The sequence below is a fragment of the Lissotriton helveticus genome, chromosome 5_1 (assembly GCF_964261635.1).
Source record: "Lissotriton helveticus chromosome 5_1, aLisHel1.1, whole genome shotgun sequence".
NCBI classification, from domain to species: domain Eukaryota; kingdom Metazoa; phylum Chordata; class Amphibia; order Caudata; family Salamandridae; genus Lissotriton; species Lissotriton helveticus.
In genome coordinates, this window is record NC_136065.1 from 1,187,919,926 (window position 1) to 1,187,944,014 (window position 24,089).

Here is a 24,089-nt window from a genome sequence, read left to right on the forward strand (position 1 = left end):
GCTGGCGTACTTGTGTAGCTATTTGATAAAATATGTGCCCGCATGTGGCTGTCACTTTGGCAGCACACCATAATGCAACGAGGTCCCTTTAGTGAACTGGACGTTATAGTGGGGACGGCCGACAAGATGTTTCATACTGCTAGTGTGTGGTGGAGTTTGCCAAACAGGGAGAGCTTCTATGGGAGTTCACATGCATCTTGTTTAGGAGGGGTCAGAGACCAAGCAGAGCATCAGGTGCGGAGAGTGCAGGCACCTTGTCACAGGAGCTTCACAGGGATGGCGCTTGGGAAAGTAATGGATGCTAATATAAATTTGGTCTGGACCCCAGAATCCTTCGGATGTCCAAGATTGCTCTGCTGCACGTGTTGGTACCTAGCCATTCTGATCCTGCTCAGTGTGTTCATGCGCATGCAGCTGCTTCTGGACAATATCCCATCTCATACTTAAATGCCCCATACAGGACTATGCTGGCGCTGGGCAGTAGGGTGCAGTGGCATGCAGGTGCTGCACACATGGTACATGCACATACTTGTGCCAAGGGGGACAGATGTTTATTGGTGCTGTGTAGGTCGTTGTGACTTAACATTTTGACTGGACTGACGGTGGTACCACCTACACAGATATGGAGTATCCAGCCACAAGACTTCATGGTGCAAGAACATGATCGTGCTGTGCGTTACAGGTATATATGTACTGGGGGCAGGGGGTACCTTGGCACAATATGTGCTCACACCCTGAGGGCTTACCCGCAATTGTGCTAAATAATATAATCACACTGGGAGGGCTCAGGGGCAGTTCTGCTGCAAGGGGCTCAGACACACAGGTCTCCCAGGCAGTTTAGCTGCACCACCCTCTGGTTCCTCACAGCACCCTCAGGTTCACACCTGGCACCATTTTTTTCTTCACACCACCCTCTGGTTCAACTGTGCCACACTCTAGTTCACCACTGCCACCCTCAGGGTCACCACTGCCACCCTCAAGCTCACCACCCACACAGATTTATTCCTCAACACTGCCACACATCTCCACTTCCAGATCCACACCGACCCCAATACCACCCTCAGACGTACACTCATGTCCAGCACCCCCAGACCACATTGTCAATTCAGCAAATCCCTCACCTACGTCGCCTGCAACCATGCAGTCACCTCCACAGACTACATCCTCCTCGTGGAGCTGACATTCCAGCTCAGGAACAATAACAACACCAACACCAACTCCAGAACCCTGTCCGCCACACTAGCCAACCTCTGCCTCAGCCAACTCGTCACCCCCCCACCCACCCACCCACCCACCCACGCCGCTGGTCACACATTGGACACCACCTTCTACACAGGCACCCACGTAACTTCTGTACACACCACCTGTTTCCACAGGACAGTACCGTGCTGCATCCATTCCCCCTTCAATGTACAGTTCACAGACCACCACACACCACGGGTAACTCACCACTGCTGGAGGAGAGTGACTGTAGACCAGCTACTCACCACCCTTACCCACAGGCCACACAACAACTCCACCAACTCCAACGCTGCAGGCCGCCACCTCAGGCAGTGTATGTGCAACTGTGACAACACACTTATGCCACTCAAGGAACCCTGTAACCCCCACACCAGCAGGCCAGCTGCCACCTTCACCAATGTGCTGGTGTGTATCCAGAGTTGGATGTCGGAAACAGGAGTGGATATTGGTCACCATATGCACTCCAGACTACCACGCAGACCACAGGGATGCCATACACATACATCTCCACCTCTTGTGATTGGCCAAGGGTTTCTCCTTGAAAGCCTAACTGGAAGACAACACACACGGGAGCAAGGGTCTCTTCTGCATCGTAAGGGATGTCACTTTGGCAGCACACCATAATGCAACGAGGTCCCTTTAGTGAACTGGACGTTATAGTGGGGACGGCCGACAAGATGTTTCATACTGCTAGTGTGTGGTGGAGTTTGCCAAACAGGGAGAGCTTCTATGGGAGTTCACATGCATCTTGTTTAGGAGGGGTCAGAGACCAAGCAGAGCATCAGGTGCGGAGAGTGCAGGCACCTTGTCACAGGAGCTTCACAGGGATGGCGCTTGGGAAAGTAATGGATGCTAATATAAATTTGGTCTGGACCCCAGAATCCTTCGGATGTCCAAGATTGCTCTGCTGCACGTGTTGGTACCTAGCCATTCTGATCCTGCTCAGTGTGTTCATGCGCATGCAGCTGCTGCTGGACAATATCCCATCTCATACTTAAATGCCCCATACAGGACTATGCTGGCGCTGGGCAGTAGGGTGCAGTGGCATGCAGGTGCTGCACACATGGTACATGCACATACTTGTGCCAAGGGGGACAGATGTTTATTGGTGCTGTGTAGGTCGTTGTGACTTAACATTTTGACTGGACTGACGGTGGTACCACCTACACAGATATGGAGTATCCAGCCACAAGACTTCATGGTGCAAGAACATGATCGTGCTGTGCGTTACAGGTATATATGTACTGGGGGCAGGGGGTACCTTGGCACAATATGTGCTCACACCCTGAGGGCTTACCCGCAATTGTGCTAAATAATATAATCACACTGGGAGGGCTCAGGGGCAGTTCTGCTGCAAGGGGCTCAGACACACAGGTCTCCCAGGCAGTTTAGCTGCACCACCCTCTGGTTCCTCACAGCACCCTCAGGTTCACACCTGGCACCATTTTTTTCTTCACACCACCCTCTGGTTCAACTGTGCCACACTCTAGTTCACCACTGCCACCCTCAGGGTCACCACTGCCACCCTCAAGCTCACCACCCACACAGATTTATTCCTCAACACTGCCACACATCTCCACTTCCAGATCCACACCGACCCCAATACCACCCTCAGACGTACACTCATGTCCAGCACCCCCAGACCACATTGTCAATTCAGCAAATCCCTCACCTACGTCGCCTGCAACCATGCAGTCACCTCCACAGACTACATCCTCCTCGTGGAGCTGACATTCCAGCTCAGGAACAATAACAACACCAACACCAACTCCAGAACCCTGTCCGCCACACTAGCCAACCTCTGCCTCAGCCAACTCGTCACCCCCCCACCCACCCACCCACCCACCCACGCCGCTGGTCACACATTGGACACCACCTTCTACACAGGCACCCACGTAACTTCTGTACACACCACCTGTTTCCACAGGACAGTACCGTGCTGCATCCATTCCCCCTTCAATGTACAGTCCACAGACCACCACACACCACGGGTAACTCACCACTGCTGGAGGAGAGTGACTGTAGACCAGCTACTCACCACCCTTACCCACAGGCCACACAACAACTCCACCAACTCCAACGCTGCAGGCCGCCACCTCAGGCAGTGTATGTGCAACTGTGACAACACACTTATGCCACTCAAGGAACCCTGTAACCCCCACACCAGCAGGCCAGCTGCCACCTTCACCAATGTGCTGGTGTGTATCCAGAGTTGGATGTCGGAAACAGGAGTGGATATTGGTCACCATATGCACTCCAGACTACCACGCAGACCACAGGGATGCCATACACATACATCTCCACCTCTTGTGATTGGCCAAGGGTTTCTCCTTGAAAGCCTAACTGGAAGACAACACACACGGGAGCAAGGGTCTCTTCTGCATCGTAAGGGATCTTTCGGACTCCAGCACCAACACCAACAACATGACTCCCTGAGTAGAACAGTGCTACTCACTAGCCATCTTCTTCCACTGCTAGCTCGCTGGTATCCATGACAGCTTCAACACGACACCCACCCAAACTATGCCAGGGCCCCCCTCCCCTGTGTACACCAGCAGCGCATGCCACCTGACCTCCCAGGCCAATGTCAACAGCAACAAGATACACAAGGTTATGTACTCCATCCACTCACACTCCCTGTCACACCTATTCCCACACCACGTATATAACATGGCAGATGCTGCTATCTGAGCTGACTACAGTACAACAACATTTCCATGGTGCTTGGAACACAACTAAATCTACACCCTCCTCAACTAGCCAAAGCCAGGTCACAAGGACCTCATGTGCTTCCAGCGTTTTTCCCTGCTCCTGTTTCCAGGGCCGATCACTGGGAATTGCTCAACATGCAACTGGCCCAACACCTGGTAGATAACAACATCATGTACCCATCCCAGGCCTGAATCATACAAGTCCACAGGACCCTGCCAGAACTCATGTCCGCCAGTGACGACATCATGAGCCAACTGTGCAACAGCGACACTTCTGCCCTCATCCTCCTGGTGATGTGTCCCTATGCCAGCATGACCAGGGCTCTCCAGGACTTGTTGTACAGTACATGAGGGTATGCAATGTCATGACTTGCATGGTACATGAGTGCCACTGTGCCCATCCACCAGCCCGGCCGGTGGTAGGTGTAACTGCAGGGCTGTGACGTAGGGAGGGGGAGGGGCAAGGTGGGGGGTAGTAATGTATGGATTACGGACTTTGACAGGTAAGTAAACATATAAAATTAATTAACGAATTTCGTTGTGTGCACTGCATCACCAAATGCGATGCAGTGCGCGCAACAAAAATAGTTTTATTAATTTATATGTTTACTTACCTGTCAAAGTCCGTAATCCATACTTTATGACCCCCCACCCTGCACCTCCACCTCCCTACGTCACCGCCCTGCAGTTACACCTGCCACCGGCCGTGGCTGCCATCCACCCACTTCCACCTGTTCCTTTTTGACACCGCAACAAAAATAGTTTTATTAATTTATATGTTTACTTACCTGTCAAAGTCCGTAATCCATACTTTATGACCCCCCACCCTGCACCTCCACCTCCCTACGTCACCGCCCTGTAGTTACACCTGCCACCGGCCGTGGCTGCCATCCACCCACTTCCACCTGTTCCTTTTTGACACTCACCCTGGTGTTGTTGTGTGACTTCCAGTACAGCAGAATCCTGGCCTGTGACTCCTACAACAGTCTCCTCACTGATGACATTCTCCACCTGCGCCTCCAGCTCATCCAGCTCCTCCTGTGGAGCTGGTCCACCGCCTCCCGTCGCACTTGCTGCCCTTAGGTTTGCCCCCAGTTTCTTTTTTGTTTTGCTTTTCGTATCGTGCCACCGCTTCTTACACTCCTCCACTGTCCTCTTGCGCTCCCCCACGGCATTGACCTTGGACATGATGTCCAGCCATATGTCCCTTTTCCTTGCCATGGTGACGGTGGAACTCACAAAGAGTTCCTGCTGGTGTTGCGTCACCATTTCAACCAGTACCTGGTTCTCATCTGGAGTGAACTTTGGGTTCCTCTTCCTCTTGCCTTTTCCCTGGGTGTCTTCCTGGCCTTCCTGGGTGTTGTTTGTGCCCTCTGCACTAGTCCCTGGCTGCTCACCATCATTTTCATTATTTTCCATTCTTAGCAACGATTTTCGGTTTAGCGGGCATTTTTTCGTCCCGCTAACGCGTTATATGGTAGCCTTGGGCCTATTGGTTTAGCGATAATCATCGCTGATAGGCCCAACGTGAATTTTTTTCACGTTAGCGTGCGTCGGGTTAGCGTCGTCACGCTAGTTTAACCGCATGCTTTTATCGCATATAGGGGGAAATATCGCCGCCTTGCGGGGTATTGGTAATACCTCGCTACGGCGGCGATATTTCCAGGCGATGCTTGGCGATAAAAATTTTCCCGCTAAATATCGATTGCGATATTTTTCGCCAGTTATTGGTAATTCTTTCTGACGTAATATCGAGAGGGCTTCTGCACATCGGCCAAGTTTCCCAGGCCTGTGACTATAGCTGCATCAAACAATGTTTTTTCTGTGCATCCGAGGATTTAAAGATCCCGGTGGCATATTAACAAGACCAGGCGAAACCTTGTGGGATTATCGCTGTATTTCCAGCGATAATCTCACAATTGGCAGTTTGCGCTCTGAATAATATCGCTTTGGAGATAAGCGTTGCTGATAGCACGCTATCTCCGTGATAAAATTCAGAGTTGGCCGGCGATAATTATCCTAGCGCTAAGTGCGCTTAGCGATAATTATCGTCTGGCCTTGTTAATATGCCCCTTAATCACTTTATGGACCCAGGAAGAAACGTTTCAGTCCTGGGCTTCTGTTGTTTATAGCGTCGTCCTTATCTGCTACTAAGGGGAATTACGCATTACAAGATGTTGTATGATGCTAGGGTCTAGTTTTATTGCGATGTGTTGTGTTTACAGAGATCACACGGTTGAACGTAAAATAAAACACACAGCGCGACATTTTTTTTTGTGTGGAGTTTTATATACCACGAACTTGTAGCAGAGCGCCTTACATGAGCACCAGTTACATTATATAGACACATTAACAAATCACGAAAGCACGATTATAACAACTACAATAAACTACTATAGTTATGTTTAACTAGTTTATGTTTCTCAAACATTGTCAATTTTGGGAAGAATGGACCAAAATAATTTATTTTACAACAGTGCCACCCAGTGGTACTTTATTGATTAGCCTGCACGCCATTCTTGTCAGGCAGAGATAATGAAATTCATTTGGTTATCGTGAGAAGGCTACAGGGGAGTGAGTTCCTTTTTAAAGTGCTTTCTCTCACGTTTACGCCCTTCATCACCACTTTAATCGCATCAATGGTACTGAGTGTATGCGCAGAAGAAGATCAGAGCAAGTCCTTGAAGGATTTCCACATACAGGTGTAACGCTCTCGAAAATGAATAGCAGCTCGTGGAAACACTTCTGAACCTCTGTTTTTTTTATATCCGCTTGAGTTTAACATTTTTTGGGGGGGAGGTATGAACACATATCAAGCATCCGAACATCCCTCGTGTAAAATGCGGAAGGACTGCAATATAAATTCAATGCAATTATCAGCAATACATACTTAGAGAAGTATGTAACAACAAATCATTGTGCTAAAATCGCCCTTTGTGTTTATTTCTGGTTTGAAAATGCTTTATTTAAATAAATAGAAAAGCATTATGACAAACAGATGAGAGCCATGGAATATTGGAAATAAAATTGGTTAATGAGAGAAGTACGATTTTGTAAGAGTTTTTATTTTAAGAGAACTTCTAGAGTACGAAGAAGAAGAAGAGAAAGAAAGAAGACCCTTAAAATAGATGAAACAGAGATTACAATTACCTAATGGAATCCTTTACAGAACAACCTGTAAATATTAATAATTCATGGTGCTTTGGTCATGGTATTTGGATCAGAGTGAGTGGTTGATTGCCTAGACAGAAAGGATGTAAATGACAACCAATGCAAGTCTCTCTTAATAAGAAGCCATATGGATTGCACATGTATTTTGTCTTAGCTATAAGAATGCCATAAACATTCCACTATATGATTAAAGTTATATTTATAGTATTCTTCCAGCAAGAGGTAATAATTTGTAAAGCAATGACAATAGGTAAGGCAACAAACTTTCCAATTATAACATTATTATGGAACACATGCGGAGAACCACCCAAAAAGATATGTGTTTTATCAAACGGTACAATTGTTTAATAGATGTTATTGATCTTGTCCCAAAGTTTTATCCAAAATAAGTTGACATTTGGACAGTGAAAAAATATTTGGATAACATTACTATTTTAGGTATTACATGACCTGCATTTGATACCTAATGACAATTTAAATTTAAACAGAAAATTTGGGGTTAGAATTTGTTATAAGAAAAGAATAGGGTTTGCGTGCTAGAATATATTTTAGACCAAATCTTGGTCCAGGTTTAAATGGAGAACGTCTGCTGGAGGTCATTTTCCCATTGCAATTTAATTGTGGTTTTCGTTCTGTCTTTAGGGACCGTTTCAAATCCCTTTTAAATGCAAGAAGCACTAACTTCAGTAGAATCATCTTTTTAAAGTTCGTTGCATTTTGTTAGGGATTTATTTAGTTTGCAATCGTCTGTCTATGAAAGGATCCATCAATTTATTGCAGTCTCCTCCCACTATTAGATTTTCATTTGGACAAGAGGATAACTGAGTGGAGAAATTTGAACAGCAACGCCTGTGGGACCATAAACATTGCGAACAGAAAATGGGATATTATTCATTTTAAGAGTTCTTAACAACCATCTGCCATCATCATTGGTAATTGTAGTTTCAATATCAAGAGATGAGTATTTATGAAAAAGAATGATTACACTATTTTGGTTCTGTTGTGGAGAGTAACAGAACACCTGACCAACACATCTTTTTTTTAGAGAAACCTAAACCTTTTCTTTAAGATGGGTTTCTTGTAATAAGGCAATCCGACACTTTAACTTTGATAAATGAGAGAATGTGCTATGGGGCATATTTACAAGCCCCTACTGCCACCACCAGGTTATTTTTCTCGATGTTGTGGGGGCGCTAGGGGCATCGCCTTATTCACAATGTGGCATTAAGTCACTTAACGTGGCTTAACACCACCTTGTGTATAAGGCATCTTTCCACGCTATCCTTAGCGAGAAAGGGGCTTGCAATGGGTGTTGTGGTGCACGTTCCACTGCAACACCCATTGATTTTGATGCTGCCCCATATTTACAAGGGTGGCGTAAATATGGGGCAGCACCAAAATTAAGACCAGGAAAAACTTGGTTTCACCCTGGTACAACAAGGAGAAATTATTAATTTCTCCTCGTTTTTGCTGTTTCCATGTGTGCTGCATTGTGCAGCACACATAGAAACAGCAAAGCGCCATTGTTTGTTTATGTGCAGGAAGGTGTCCCTTCCTGCACATAAACAATCATTTAAAAAAGTGATGTTTTGCAACTTCTAGAAGTTTCAAAACGCCATTTCAGATTGTTTATGTGCAGGAAGGGACACCTTTCACATAAAACAATCATTCCCCTCAGTTCAGGCACCCTTCCACTATGTGGCAAGAGTGCCTGCGTTGGCGCTAACAGCTAAATTAGACACAGTGTATGGGGAAACCTAATTCTGCACCATATTCTTGTAAATTTAGTGCAGTCCTGCGTTTCAGAAGTGGTGGAGCACGGTGGTAAGCCAAGAAGACTAACAACGTGCTCTGCCACTTCCTTGTAAATATGCCCCTTTGTCTTGTGACTGGATTTTGAAGACCTATTACATTCCATGACACAACATGCATATTACTCATAGTTAGCGGCCAATGGGAATGAGGGACAGACACAATTAAGTAAACCACTTTTTCCATTTTATGAAAACAATATAGAATAATACAGTATATGCAATAAACAAAGCAGTGATAACACGAGGTTTTAAGGAAGATGTCAAAATCTAACAAAGAAAAAGGCATACAATGATGGAGAAGGGATAGGAAAGAAAAAAGAGAAGAAAATTAAGAAGGGAGGAAAAGAGGGGAGGAGAGGGAACTCCTCATAGTAAATACAAAACAGATGGCAAAAAGCCAAGAGACTTTAACCATAAAAGTCATTCAAGAAAAATACGAACAATACAGGTGTGAGGGGGTGAAGCACAAAAAGAGGAAGCAAAAAGAGGCCTACCATAGGCAGCCCTGTGACATAACGATAAAACAGAAAAAGGATAAAAGAAGATTTCGTAATAGAAAAGAACATAAATGTAATGATTGTAAACTGCGGACCATATCAACAAACGAGACAGACATAATAAAAGGGGAGAAACACCAACAATGGGTGAGACAAACACACTTGTTGAAATGAGGCAACAGAAACATGAGGACATGGAAATATGGAACACAGCAATCCAAATGTCAGGAAAGACAAGGAACATGTAAAGAAAAAAGGACACATTAAAAAGAGTAAGCAACAGCTGAGGGAAGTCTTTTATCAATTAAAAGGAAAATAGAATGTGAAAATAAAGCAATACCAATGTCACAGTAACAAAAGTATTCAAGTCTTGCTAACATCCATCTCCTCCCCCTTATGGAGATGAATGTTGTTGTTTTTCAGATCCTCTAGGTTAACAAAAGTTGAAGTTTTATCCTTATAAGTAACCATAAAAAGGCAAAGGTGGATGAGGCCTAATCTGCACTTACAATGTGTATCGATATGGCTGGCGGGACTGTTGCTAGGTGACACTGCAATGCCAGTATCGGCATGGACGCTGGCAAGCATAGATGATCTACTCCACCACATGGCCAAACCACCCACACCACATCCCGGGCCCATCTCTGCTATAGGTGCAGTCTGTCTCATACTCTGGGGACGACCCCTTATGCGCCGGCGCTGCCTTTGCTTGGCAAGCCAAGGGGCAGAATGGTTACAATGGGAGCAGAGCTTGTACCATGGCACATGGCAGGGATACAAACGCTGGGTGATCTGTTCGAGGATGCAGTGCTGCTGATGTACGAATGATTATCTGGTACAGACATTCCCCATTGCCAGTTCCTGCTGTACAGCTCACAGACAAGGGCAGGAGGGGCCCTAGACACTGAGCCAGAGCCCCACCTGGTTGTACAATATCTGCATGTGATGGGGACGGGCAGTCACATAATACACTGGTTAACTGCAGCACTTCTAGCACACTTAAGCGATTCGTTCACCTCCCTGTGTGGCAAGTGGGAGGCAGATAGAGGGAGGCTTCAGGTGGAAACAGAATGGGATAAGGTACTTGCAAGGGCTACTCAAATTCCACAGAACGTTAGGTTCCACCTTATACAACACTTCATTCATAAGGCGTACTATCACCTGCCAATTTGAATAGGTACTTACAATTGCACTCCACAGCATGTGCCTGAGCCGGCCTAGTGGGGGCAGGCCTCTCCCATATGTTGTAGTCATGTCATGCTCTACTACAAAACTGGCGGGAAGTAACGTACTGCTTGGCAACATGTACAGACCGTGTGGAGCTAAGCACCTGGGAGGAATGTGTACTGGGACTGTTCCCTAGATCCAAGAAGCACAAAGTAACTTCTATATTTCTAGACCTGGGGTTAACAGCTAAGTGATTAATCACTCTCAGGTGGAAACATCGACTCCCCCAACCACAAGGCATGGAAACAACCTCTCTTGGTCTGGGCACAAGCGGAAACCACGGCGCTTCACAGAGAAGGTGCCCTGGGGCTTTGAAAATATCCTATTGTGAAACACTGGGATTCCATCCTAGTGGGCTTACAGCATATCCCACACCCCGTGGGAGGTGACTCCTCAGCTGGGGACATAGTGCAGGAGTAGAGATGGGTGGACGCGGGTCTCTTGCCAATGATCATTTTTCATGCGAGCGGTCGGGGTAGTGCTTCACGTTGGGTGGTCGGGGGGCTGTTGGGGGTCGCAAATTTAAGGAACTGAGAAAAGACTGTGCAACTCTGTTATATTAAGTATGATTTGTTCAACATACAATATCTCTGGCCCGCATTTCATCCATAATATCCTCCAATGTTAGCGGGAGAAGCGATTTTGTAGGAGTGACTGGATCTTTCTTTGCCCTTTAATTGACAATTTCAGTCGGTTCATCGTGAGGAATATTGAGAGGAGCAGGTGAGGCAAAAGATTTGGAGGTAGAGGTGATTTGGTTATCCATTCTAAAGAAAATAGTTAAATGTTGCTCACCCACAAATATTAAAAGAAATGGAGCTGATGTGACTGATGGTCAGCTATCAAGAAACTCCTTTAACTGAAGCAAAACAGTTGAATTGAAAAATATAATCCTGAGGTAACTGCACTCAGAACACTTCCAATAATGGCACAGTAGAAAGGTAGCAGCACAGGAATTCATGTTAGGTATCCATACAAGATGCCTCAGCACACTGCATCCACATTGCAAGCTGAGTCAAAGGGCCGCAAGAATGCTGCGAAAAAATGGTGGCGGGAGCTGCTCTAAATGAGGTGAGAGGAAGTAGGAATGCGGTTACAGTCAACCAGGCTGAACTGGAAAACAAAAATGTTGTCTGACTTCTGTCTCATGTTTACTTCATGGTGAATGACATTCTGAATTAGAGTGGTCATTTGTGGTACTAAAGTTTGTAATTATGTAAGGGAAGTATTGAATATATCTCGATTAATTGACATTTACAAAAGGCTCTATTCACAATTATAAAAAGTAGTTATGCTAAATTTTCATATGAGACACCATTTGTTTTATTTGGAGATCTGGCGCTGGTCAAGTTGCATCAATTCAAGACCCACGGACTACAAATTCCTAATAAGGGTCTAACTCAGGGCTCTTAAACCTGACATATACGACAGCAATTAATTAACGGACATATGCCTTATTAGGAATTAACCTGGTTTACAGTTATGCAAAATGTCTTAATGCTGTTTCTTGTTGACTACCTGCACTGTCAATATTTCTTTGCATACCCTTTCACTGTATGTACGCTAACTCACAAAATGCCAATGAAGAGTTACAAAAAAAGGAAAATGTTTATAAGACCTAATCTGGCATTTATGGATTGTTACACCGGGGCAGGTTTAAAAAATCAGCTGTTGAGGACTCTCATAATGTCAGAAAAAAAAGTGATGATACCTCTCAGGCGATTGACATTAGCTTTATAAATGGACACAGAGTCAGAATGATGGGCCTGTTGCATGTTGAGATCAGAGTTATCATGTAATCCGACAATTTTAGGGAGATTAAGCTTTAGAAATGCTGTAATGTCAGAGCCTTCTGGAATCCAATACATTTTCAGGTTATTTTTTCTGTTGCAGTTTTCCAAATCTTCAGTTTGTTTTTTAAGAAGAAGTTCTTTGGACAACGAATCAACCTTAGCCACAACATCTTGGGCACCACTAATTCTTTGTTTAATCTCCGAGATCCCTAAGTCCTATTTAGATCATTTTTCTGCAATTTGTTGGAGGGTGGCATTAGTTTCCACCACAAAAGGCTTTACATTCTTAATTTCATCCATAATATCCTCCAATGTAAGAGGGAGAAGTGATTTTGTAGGAGTGACTGGATCTTTCTTTGCCCTTTAATTGACAATTTTAGTCGGTTCCTCGTGAGGAAAATTGAGAGGAGCAGGTGAGGCAAAAGATTTGGAGGTAGAGGTGATTTGGCTATCCATTCCAAAGAAAACAGTTAAATGTTGCTCACCCACAAATATTAAAAGAAATAGAGCTGGTGCGACTGATGGTCAGCTATCAAGAAGCTCCTTCATCTGAAGCAAAACAGGTGAATTGAAAAATATAATCCTGAGGTAACTGCACTCAGAAAACTTCCCCTAATGGCACAGTAGAAAGGGAGCAGCACAGGAATTAATGATAGGTATCCATACAAGATGCCTCAGCACACTGCATCCACATTGCAAGCTGAATCAAAGGGCCGCAAGAATGCTGAGAAAAAATGGTGTTGGGAGCTTCTCTAAATGAACTGAAAACAAAAATGTTGTGTGGCTTCTGACTCATGTTTACTTTATGGTGAATGACATTCTCAATTACAGTATTCATTTGTGGTGCTAAAGTTTTTAATTATGTAAGGGAAGTATTGAATATATCTAAATTAATTAATATTTACAAAAGGCTCTTCACAAATATAAAAAGTAGTTATGCTAAATTTTCATAGGAGACACCATTTGTTTTATTTGGGTCCAGTTGTAGGTGTTCTGCTCATGTCGCCCCTGTTCATTTTGTCTCTTAGTCAGTGTCCCTCTGAAAACCATCTCTCCTCTTCGTTACACCGAGTATCAAGAAGATGACGTAAAAGATTCAAATTTGAACAATTTTGTCGGAAAGTATGTATTGTGAATGAAGCTTTCATCATTTATTCAAAGAATCATATTCGCGGACTTCCACTGGAACTTAAGCTGAAGATGTGTTGGGGTTAATTCTATAAGCCATTGTTTGACAAATGTTTCTTTGTGTGATGATCATCTCTGGAGCAGAGGTGCTCAGAGAGCAGGTGGAAGATTTCTCTTACCTTGCAAAATGGCTTAGTGTTAAAGATTTAAAATATTGCGTTGCTGGTTCTGATTTGCCAATGCAATCCTTACTATGATCATACAATGCTGAATATGCAGAATCTATCAATAGAATATGTGATTTGTGTATAAAAACTCTTGGGCTTTATTACTGTAAGGGCAGTTTTTCATTATACTATTTAGAGTGCTGATGGAGCATGATTTTTTGTGAAATAATCTTACTTGATCAAATCTGCTCATAAGTGTGTTATTAACAACACAAATGGCTAATAGTGTGAAATTATTAACATGGGAATATTCGAGAGTACGGTGTACAATGTGAAAATGTGCAGGACATACACAAGATGTTTAGAAAAAAAAGTTGCAACATTTAACATGCTAAAAGGATGGAAATTATGAAGTGTTTTTACATGAACTAAAATATTATGCGAATGTCTTGAATAAAATATGCATTAATAACTTGCAAGTAGAAAAATTATTAGCAATAATAGACAGGCTTACAGAAAATGTCTAGTGAAGAGTTTATTCTTTTCTCATGGCAAGAGAAAACATTTTGATTATTAAAGTTTGATTAATGAAGCATTTAGATTATGCTAATGAGATTAATTAGAATAATGAATCCTCTGAAATATAGATTATTGTATGTATTTTTCTTGTATTGCTTTTCTAATTGAAAGAGGGTTTTCTATTCTTTAGAAAAATCAACTGTTTTCCTGGTTTCTCCATGAACCCTCCTAAAAGTACTTTTCCTTTCTAATGTAGGCCTCAGGAGAATGTACTTTGTCCTTCATACCCTCTGAAATGCTGATTTATTTGCTTAGCTGTGCACAAGGTAATCACTAGGATTTCTTCTTCCTACGATTTGAATATTTCTTTCTATGAATAATTGTGTCAACTATGTTGCAAGCTGATGTGGAAGCGAGCGCAAGGACATGAAGAGACTATGATTTGTTTGCTTCTTCTGAGCAGTGATAACATACAATGACATACAATTCTAACAAAGAACTTTCACAAAGAAATCCAGATGACCTGACTGAGACGACGATCACCTCATAATTTTTAACCAATGGAATTATAAAGCAGCTGTGAATTTGTAACTTTAGGGGTTGAACTTTTAACATTTTCGGGTATAATTATTACAGTGAGAAAGTAATTTGGCAGCAGCTCGTTTCTATGAGAAGCGAGCATTGGTACTGTTCTCTATGCTACTCTGGCTGGCTAGTATCCTTACAATTCCTGAGCAGAACTATCCTGCTTTACTTTGCACTTCTTTGGCTGGTGATGTTGCTCAAGCTATACCTTTCCGGTTGGAGGGTTAGCTATTTCTGACTTGTGCACGCTGTGCATTAGTATTCACGGATCTAGGTTCCAATGAAATTCTGAATTGCATACTGTTTTTGCAATGATTTTTGTTGTCTCTCCTCTCACACTTGTTATTGAAAATACTGATGTAAGTGTCATGAGCTGTGTTTCTTTATTGTGAAATTACCAGTATTAACAGAATAATGAAGTATTGACATTTCCTATGTGCTTGTGTATTGACCATTCATATCTTGAACTTATTTAGGTAAAAGTATCTTAATAAGTATTCATACTTTTGTCTTTATTTGACAAAATATATTGTGATTACTGTTGTTAGGCAGGCTTTCCCTTCATTATAGGTCATTATGAGGGAACTAGCATCTGTCTCTTATTATCAAGTCCCTTTTAGCTCTACCAAAGATCAATTGGAGGGCCTGATATTTGTAAGTGGTTATTGAGTTTCTAATGGGCCCTAACTTTGGTGGTAGTGGAAAACAACTATTTATGATATAGTAGGGTTAATGTCCATGATTCTAAAAATGATTACCGCTTCTGCTGGATCAGTTTCTGGTACTGCGATCTGATGTTTAGATTAGACTAAATATACTAGGTAATGACGAGAACGGAGTTTATAGGGACAGAAGTTCATTGACTACATACCTTATGTTACATGTTGGGGTCCGTCGTTGATCTTAATATAAGTAATGGGTCCATCGTTGACCTAAGATCCTGGCATAAGCCTATGGGCAGTCTGGGTGTGGCATAAACTAAGTTAAGTGTGTGTTGTATGCTGTTGATGCAGTGCTGAGCAATGGTCATATTGTCAGTACTTGCACAGGGAACTTCGAAGTGTGAATAGTGGAGAGATTTATTTGGGTCTCTTCAGAAGGCACATCTGGGGAAGTCCTGAGAGTTTTACACTTGAGTGAGGGTAAAATCGCGCGGCTCGAGATTTTGCTAGAAGCAAGAGAATTCTTATAGTGTATGATTCCATCTATGTATTTCTTTAGCGGAGCAAACATGCTATGGTTTTTATGTAGTTCATTGTGTTTTAAGACTTTGAGAAGACACTAATGCTGATTTCGTAAAGGGAGGGTAAGTCACAGGAGTTAAAATGGTGTCACAAAAGTGCCGCCCTGGTATTGGTCAGTTTGTGAGAAAACATCATAGAAAGTGCCGTGCTGGTATAGGTTGGTTGCTGTGAATTATGCTGGGATTGGACAGCGTGATTAATTCTGATTGGTAGCAGAAAATCATAACACGGAAGGAGACCTATTGAAGATTTACTTATATAGTTTAGTATTAGCATAGAGAATCATAAAGTTAATACAATTGTTGAAAACTTTGTTTAGTAAAGATGAGCTGACACCCATTCGAGAAGGAATTCCTGTAGCTGCAGAAGGAACCCCCGCTGCTTATATGTCAATAGAAAGGCGTTATCACACATGTACATGATTAGAAAACTGGATGAAATACACTGAGCAAGACGGTACCTTACCATTTCCCGAGAGTGGTACTTTTAATACTAGAATTTTAGAGAATCTAAGGAGACAAATGAATAATTTGAGACTTAATCCAAGGCCTATACTGTATGAAGCTCTTGAAGAATGGATGCATGAGGCATACAAGAGAGAAAGAGAAAAGTATCAGACTAGATATAAGAATACCGTGAGTAGATATTCAGAAGCAAAATGGGATGCTCAAAAGAAAATGTGGAGAAAAGACATGGCAGAAGGAGTGAAAATATTTCCAGTTATGGCAGCTGAGAATAATGAGGAAGAGAAATGTAAGGAGAAAAAGAAGAATGTTGAGGAACAATAATCTAGAAATACAGAATTCACGGAAGGAGTGGATTATATGGATGATGAATTCTTAAATGAATTATTGATGAATAGACCTCCACCTTATCAAGAGGAACAGAATAGAGCAGAGATAAATATTGTACCAAGTGAACTATTGATTCAAATAGAAGTTCCTCATGAGAAAACACCCGTAAGTGTAAGTCAAAATGAAAATTCAGTTACAGAGAAATTTTTGAAAGTAATAATATCAATGAATCCAGATGTTGTGTCAGTTCCAATGTCTATTGGTCCAATTGTCCCATTATACAATAATGGGCAAGGAGTTTCTCTAGTGCATGCTCTAACGATACCAGATAGAAATATGAGTGAAGTTCATACACTCTATAGAAAATAAATGAGACTAATCAAGGTTAGTTACAGGAAAGTCAGAACAACTGATTAACATTTCAGAAAGTTCAGCTGAAACCCCAAAGCGAGGTGTGTGTGTGTATACATATATATATATATGTATATATATATATATATATATATATATATATATATATATATGTATATATATATATATATATATATATATATATATATTCACAGAAAAAACCATAGGTTTCAGGGACGTTATAGTTAGTTGGGCATTTCACTCATAAAAAATGATAGAAATTCCTCTGTTATAGTTAGTTGAGCTAACTATAACTCGTGCCCCCGCAATGCACTGCTGATGATGTCATTACATTATTCATGAAATGGTCAGTGACATCACTGATGACATCACTGATGACATCTCAAATGACATCACTGATGACATCACTGATGACATCATCCAGTGACAATGTGTTTCTATCAAATGTAAATATGTTTTATATATATACTAGCAGCCCGTCCCGACGTTGTCCGGGTATGAAATAGAATGTGTGTAATGTGTGTATTCAGATACGGTCATTCGCGTGTTCCCCCGCTTGAGGCCAAGCTGCAGCCCTGGTTGATGTTAGCAGGCCCGTGTCCCCCCGCTGGAGGCCCAGCTTCAGCCCTGGTTCATGTTAGCAGGCGCATGTAATTAGTGTAGTGATCCGCCGCCTGAGCCCGGCTACAGCCCTGGCTGATGTTAGCAGGTGCTTGTAATTTGGTTTAATGTGATAGTTCAGTAACAGCGCGCATGAGAGGCTGCAGTAATTGTCCTCGCAGACACGCTCAGTCGCGTGTGCCCCCGCTTGAGGGCCAGCGGCGACCGTCTAACAATTAAAATTGTGTGAGTTTTGAATGATTGCTTCCCGCTGTTCTTATTTTTTTATGACCCACACTGACGCTCTTCGGCCCGAGTGCTTTTTTAGACGCACCCAGGCCAAACCACACACTGCATTCGGCCCTTTCAGACGCACCCAGGCCAAGGCATACACTGCATTCAGCACCCCCAGTATGTGTGAGACAATGGGAAGTCCCCCAAGGGAGTCTTGCGAATGGTTACTTACCACGCTTCGAGGTGAACGCCTTTGTGACGCCCCCAGCACATGGCCACAGCAGATGATCTGATTAATGTACAACCCAGATGGCATGAAGTGCGGAACGTAGCACACGCCCCCAGTGTTTGTCACACCCCCAGCGTGCCCCTTGATGTAGCGCAATTGCGTAATTGGCACTTCGCATGGCATGAAGGGCAGACACATGCCCACAGCGTTTGTCACAGCCCCAGTGTGTCACGCCCCCAGCGTGCCCCTTGATGCGGCGCAATTACGACTCGCATGGCATGAAGGGCGAAACGTACCACACGCCCCCAGCGTTTGTCACGCCCCAGCACACGCCCACAGCAGAACACAGACACACCCACAAGGGACTACTTTGCTGGCACGGTTCTTTTACCTTTTAAATGTATATGGTGGCTATCTGCATAGCCTATGTCCTTCAGCTGCAACTGCCCTTTCCAACGCTGTATTGGGTGTTGTGATTGGTTCTGTGGTTACTGAGATTACCCGCCTCAAAGGTTTGGGCTCTCTCTTTATAATATTAGTATGGATGCCAAGGTGTATTGAAGAATGAATGGGTGTATAAGAGTCAGGATGCATGATTAAGTAGGTGTGTGACTGACTGTATAAGTGAGTGATTAATTGCGTCTTACTTAATGCATGTGTTAGCGACTGATACAGACATTCACACAGTTTAGGTTGTCAGATGGTGTGTAAGCGGTTGCATGGTTTGGTTAGCAGCAAAATGAGGATCTATATGGGCTATTGACTCCTTGTCTGAGTATCTGTATGGGTGCCTGAGTCAGTGTCTGTGTGGGTGGGTGGGGGGTGTGACTTTGTACATAAATATGTGAGTGGATAATTCACTGCGTATATGTGTTCATGTCTGTATCTGTGAAGGGCTGTATGGCTGGGTGAGTGTGTGTATGGCTGTCTTGGTGAATGAATGGATGCCTCAGTGGTACATGTGTGAGCAACTGCATATGTGAAAGACAGTATATGTGAGTGTTGGACTGTATAAATGACTATATGTGAGACTGAGTGAATATTAGACTGCCTGTATGGATCAGTGTGTGCTTGTATTAGTTATTGTATTAGAGTGAAAGTATGTGTAGGATATGTTTAAATAAGTGATGTGGTATGTGTATAACTGTACAGGTGAGTAAATAACAGTGTGATTCATTATTTCCATTACTGAGTAGGTGTTTGAATAACTTTATGAATGAGAGGCGGTATTTGAGTGTCTTTATAGAAATGTGACTGGATATGATAATGCTGTATTGATGGCTGACTGTATGTATGAATGACTGTATGGGTGAATGAATTGATGTGTGTGTGTAGACCTAGGAATTAGTCAGTGGATATGTACTAACTGGTATTGGTGTGTTCATGGTTTCGAAAAATATAGTCTGTATTTTAGAGTGGGTGTATCAATTGTTATATTAAGGTCTGATGAGGTGCATGAGATTGTCATGTGGATGATGTCATCAGTGATGTCATTTGAGATGTCATCAGTGATGTCACTGACCTTGTCATGAATGATGCAATATGTGACGTCATCAGCAGTGCATTGCGGGGGCGCGAGTTATAGTTAGCTCAACTAATTATCACAGCGGAATTTCTATCGTTTTGTATGAGTGAAATGTCCAACTAACTATAACGTCCCTGAAACCTATGTTTTTTTCTGTGAATTTCTTAGGTTTTTTAAATGCTAATTCCTAACTATAACATCTGTAAAACCTATGGTTTTTTCTGTGAATTTCAGAGATTTTTAAATGCTAATTTCTAACTATAATGTTCCTGAAACCTATGTTTTTTTAGTGAATTTCAATGTTTTTTTAAAATGCTAATTTCTAATTATAATGTTCATTAAACATATCTTTTTTTTTCTGTGTGTTTTATTATCATCCCATTCTCAACCTGGTGTAAACTGCAAATCTCACCACTCTTCCATCGATACCTTCCACCAACAAAATTGCCACAAATGAGAGCCACAACTAACGCTAATGAAATGCATAGTAGGCATTCCCGTGCAAAAAATACACAACAACACCACTTCCCCATATTTTAAACAACCAGCCAAATCTGCAATGCGATCCAAAAAGCAGACGATAAGCCGACTTACCAGTAACAAATTAACATCAACCTTTAACTGGGGTAAGGAGGGCGACTATCTACTGCGTGAATTAGACGCAACTCACAGCCACATCTAAAGACCAACTCATGATAGAGCTACAGATCATGCAGCTCTGACACCCAACAAGACCACAACACCCAACGCCACCACCACCAGAACCTCCCCCCCAGACCACCACCCCGCTACTACCACAGAGGCAGCGCAAAACAGGACATCGGACCTTCCCAAAATACCATAGCCCCTCAGCGACACTATAGCTGAATGTTGGGAGATGTGGCAACCAACTATGTATGAAGAAGGCAAGTCACCCATCAATAAGAATGCAAAGAAGGCCACGTGTAACACTGATGTGCTGCACAGACCTCACTATGCAAACCCCAAACCTCTCCATGTGGAGATATACAATTGATACTTGTAGTGTAGTGCACAGTGGATGCAACCATGTTACTTCAGGCAGTGGAGAAGTTCTCGTTCATGTAGCTGTGTTTTCTCCCCCTTTGGAAGTGGAAGTGGAGTGGGCTGATCCAACGTACGCCACTCCAGCATAGGAGTATGAATAAATAGGCCAGGCCCTGGGTGTGGTTCACTTCTGGAAGGACCAACGAGTCTGCCAGAGCAGCGGCCCTCACCCTGGCATGTGACTGCCGCCATGACCGCGGGCCTGCTTCACACAAGCCCCCTGCAAACCCAGCACCACAGCACCACAGACTTATGTCTGTACTGACTACTGCCTTCGATCTACACTGTAGACAGCAGGGTTCACAACTTGAAACCAGCCTTGATTTATTAATTGCACAGAGAATTGTACTCTATGTCCTCGGATTTTGTCAAAAAGAAGTGACAAAAAGCTTTCCTCGATGTCTATGCTAACTACCGCCTTCAATCTACACTGCGGACAGCAGGGCTCACAAATCAGATACAGTGACAATTGCAGATGGTGCAGTCCAGTTCGCAAGACACGTTGCTCCCAGTGTGGCCCGACGGGACCACGCATCATCACAGGATACGTACATGCTGTGTGCTTCAGGTACTACTAACTCACTGCACCATAAGTCATCTCCACGTGGCCTTATCAAGGCAAGACATTGCTCTAAGTGCGGCCTGCCGGGACCACATATCATCGCAGGGTGTGCACAAGCTGAGTGCTCCAGGTGCCACTAACTGTGCAGCTCAATTCAATGCCACGTGGATGTGCACCTATCCTGACCACTGCCTGCGCCCTACACTGGGGTTACACGGTTCACAATTCAATATTAGTAGCGACGCAAATTGTGTAAGAGACTATAATGGGTTAAGAAGACCAAATGCTCCCAATCTGTGCAGCTCAAGTCAACGTCACCTATCTGTGAGCCTTTGCTGACCGCTGGCTCCGGTCTACACTGTGGAATACTGGAGACACGTAGTGCCAACTAACCCTGTTCAATGCAAGCCGATCCCACATGTGTAACTGGTTCCTGAGTCCTAAATGGCAGCAACCCCAACTTCATGGCAGTGACCACAGCACCAGACTCCCTTCAATCAGTGAAGGATATTTGCATATGGAACGTCAGCGACACGAGGTGCCACTGAACCTGTACTACGCAGGCCGGTGGGGCCGCCAACGTATGCACATGGCTATGGGCCCTTCGCACTGCTACCTCTGACCTACACTGTGAAAGACTGTTGACGCATGGTGCCACTAACTGTCTTCAACACAACCCAATCCCACATGTGTAACTGTGTCCTGAGTGCCGAATAGCAGTGACCCTCAACTCCATGAGACAACTACAGCAGTAGACTCCCTTCAATCAGTGAGGCACATTGCCATATGGAAGGCTGGCAACAAGTGCTGCCACTAACTCTGTTCAACACAAGCCAATCCCACATGTGTAACTGTGTCCTGAATCCTAAATGGCAGTGACCCCATGTCCGTGGCAGCGACCGCAGCACCAGACTCCCTTGGATCAGTGAGGCATATTTCCATATGCAACACCGGTGACACTTGGTGCCACTAACTGTGTTCAACACAAGCCTATCCCACATGTATAACTGGGTCCTGAGTCCTGAAGCGCACTGACCCAAAGTTCGTGGCAGCGACCACAGCACCACACTCCCTTCGATCAGTTAGGCATAGTTCGATATGCAAGGCCGGCGACAAATAGTCCCACTAACCCTCTTTAACACAAGCCAATCCCACATATTTAACTGTGTCCTGAGTCCTGAATTGCAGCGATCCCAACTTCGTGGCAGCGACTACAGCACCTCACTCCCTTCGATTAGTGAGGAGCATTTACAGATTGAAGTCTGCTAACAAGTGGTGCCACTGACCCTGCACTACGCAGGCCAGTGGGACCACCAACATATGCACATGCCTGTGGGCCCTCCCTCATCACTACCTCTGGCCTACACTGCGGTCAGCTGGCCTGAAAATTCAGATACAGTCCCGATTCCACATGACGCAGTCCAGCAGGCAAGACACATAGCTCCCAGTGCGACCCGTCCACATCAACCATCATCACAGGCTCATACAGTCTCAATGCTTCTGGTACCACTAACCCTATTTAACACAAACCAATCCCACATGTGCAACTGTGTCCTGAGTCCTGAACGGCAGTGACCTCCAACTTCGTGGTAGTGACCACAGCACCAGACTCCCTTCAGTCTTATTTGTTGTTCTTTTCTTTAAATACATTTTTTATATGTAAATCTATACATGACTAAGATTCTTCTTTCTCCAACTGCACAGGTACACTTCCGGACCCAAGAAGGTTGTTGGGGGTATGTTGGTAATGTAGGGAGAGGGAGCGCCTAAGCGGTATCACTCACAGAAATAACCCTGATATTTTTTCAAAAATGCCTTGGACAGATGCCAGCTGATGGACGGAATCACAAAATGGTTTTTCAATACTTATATAGTGTGAGTTATGAACAGTTCGGACCCAGGCTCGCAGGAGGACAGCTGTGGCCCGTCCGCTCAACTCCCAGATGCAGTACTATGAGCCGTCCGTGTCATTGTGTCTATCCCTGCTCTGTTTCATCGTACGCCACACCACGCCACACAACGCTACTCCGATTACGTTCCGACGTTGGCCCCACATAGCTACCTGTCGCAGGCGTACTCGCTGTTGGTGTGCAGGTCAGTGGTCTAATTCTCAACATCTCACGGCCACTCCCTGAGGGCAGGTTTGCAAACACACCACACCCATTCGGCACTTGCTGCACAGGCCATGTGACCACGCAAATATAATAGATCAACAACGTCACATCCTTTATTGCCGGTGCTGACTAACTGGCGAACGCTCCACGGGTCTCAACCATAAAGAGTCCATGAAAAGTTGCGCAGAAGGTTAGTCTCACCCTCAGCTGTATGGCCGTCAGCGGACTACCATCCCCTTGGCGCAGACTTCATTTGAATAGGGTTAGTGCCACCCCAAACTCATGTGGTCATCAGGAGCCTACCACCATGTGGCACGAACTTGAGTTCCAGATGTTTAGCGGCACCAAACCCTGAGGTGGTCTCTGCCATTGACGACTCAGGACTCAGCGACATGTGTGAGATCTGCTGTGCCGCGGAGAAGCTGAAGTGGTCTCCACCATTCAGGACTCAGCGACATCTGTCACATCCGTGGAACAGCTAATATGGTCACCACCA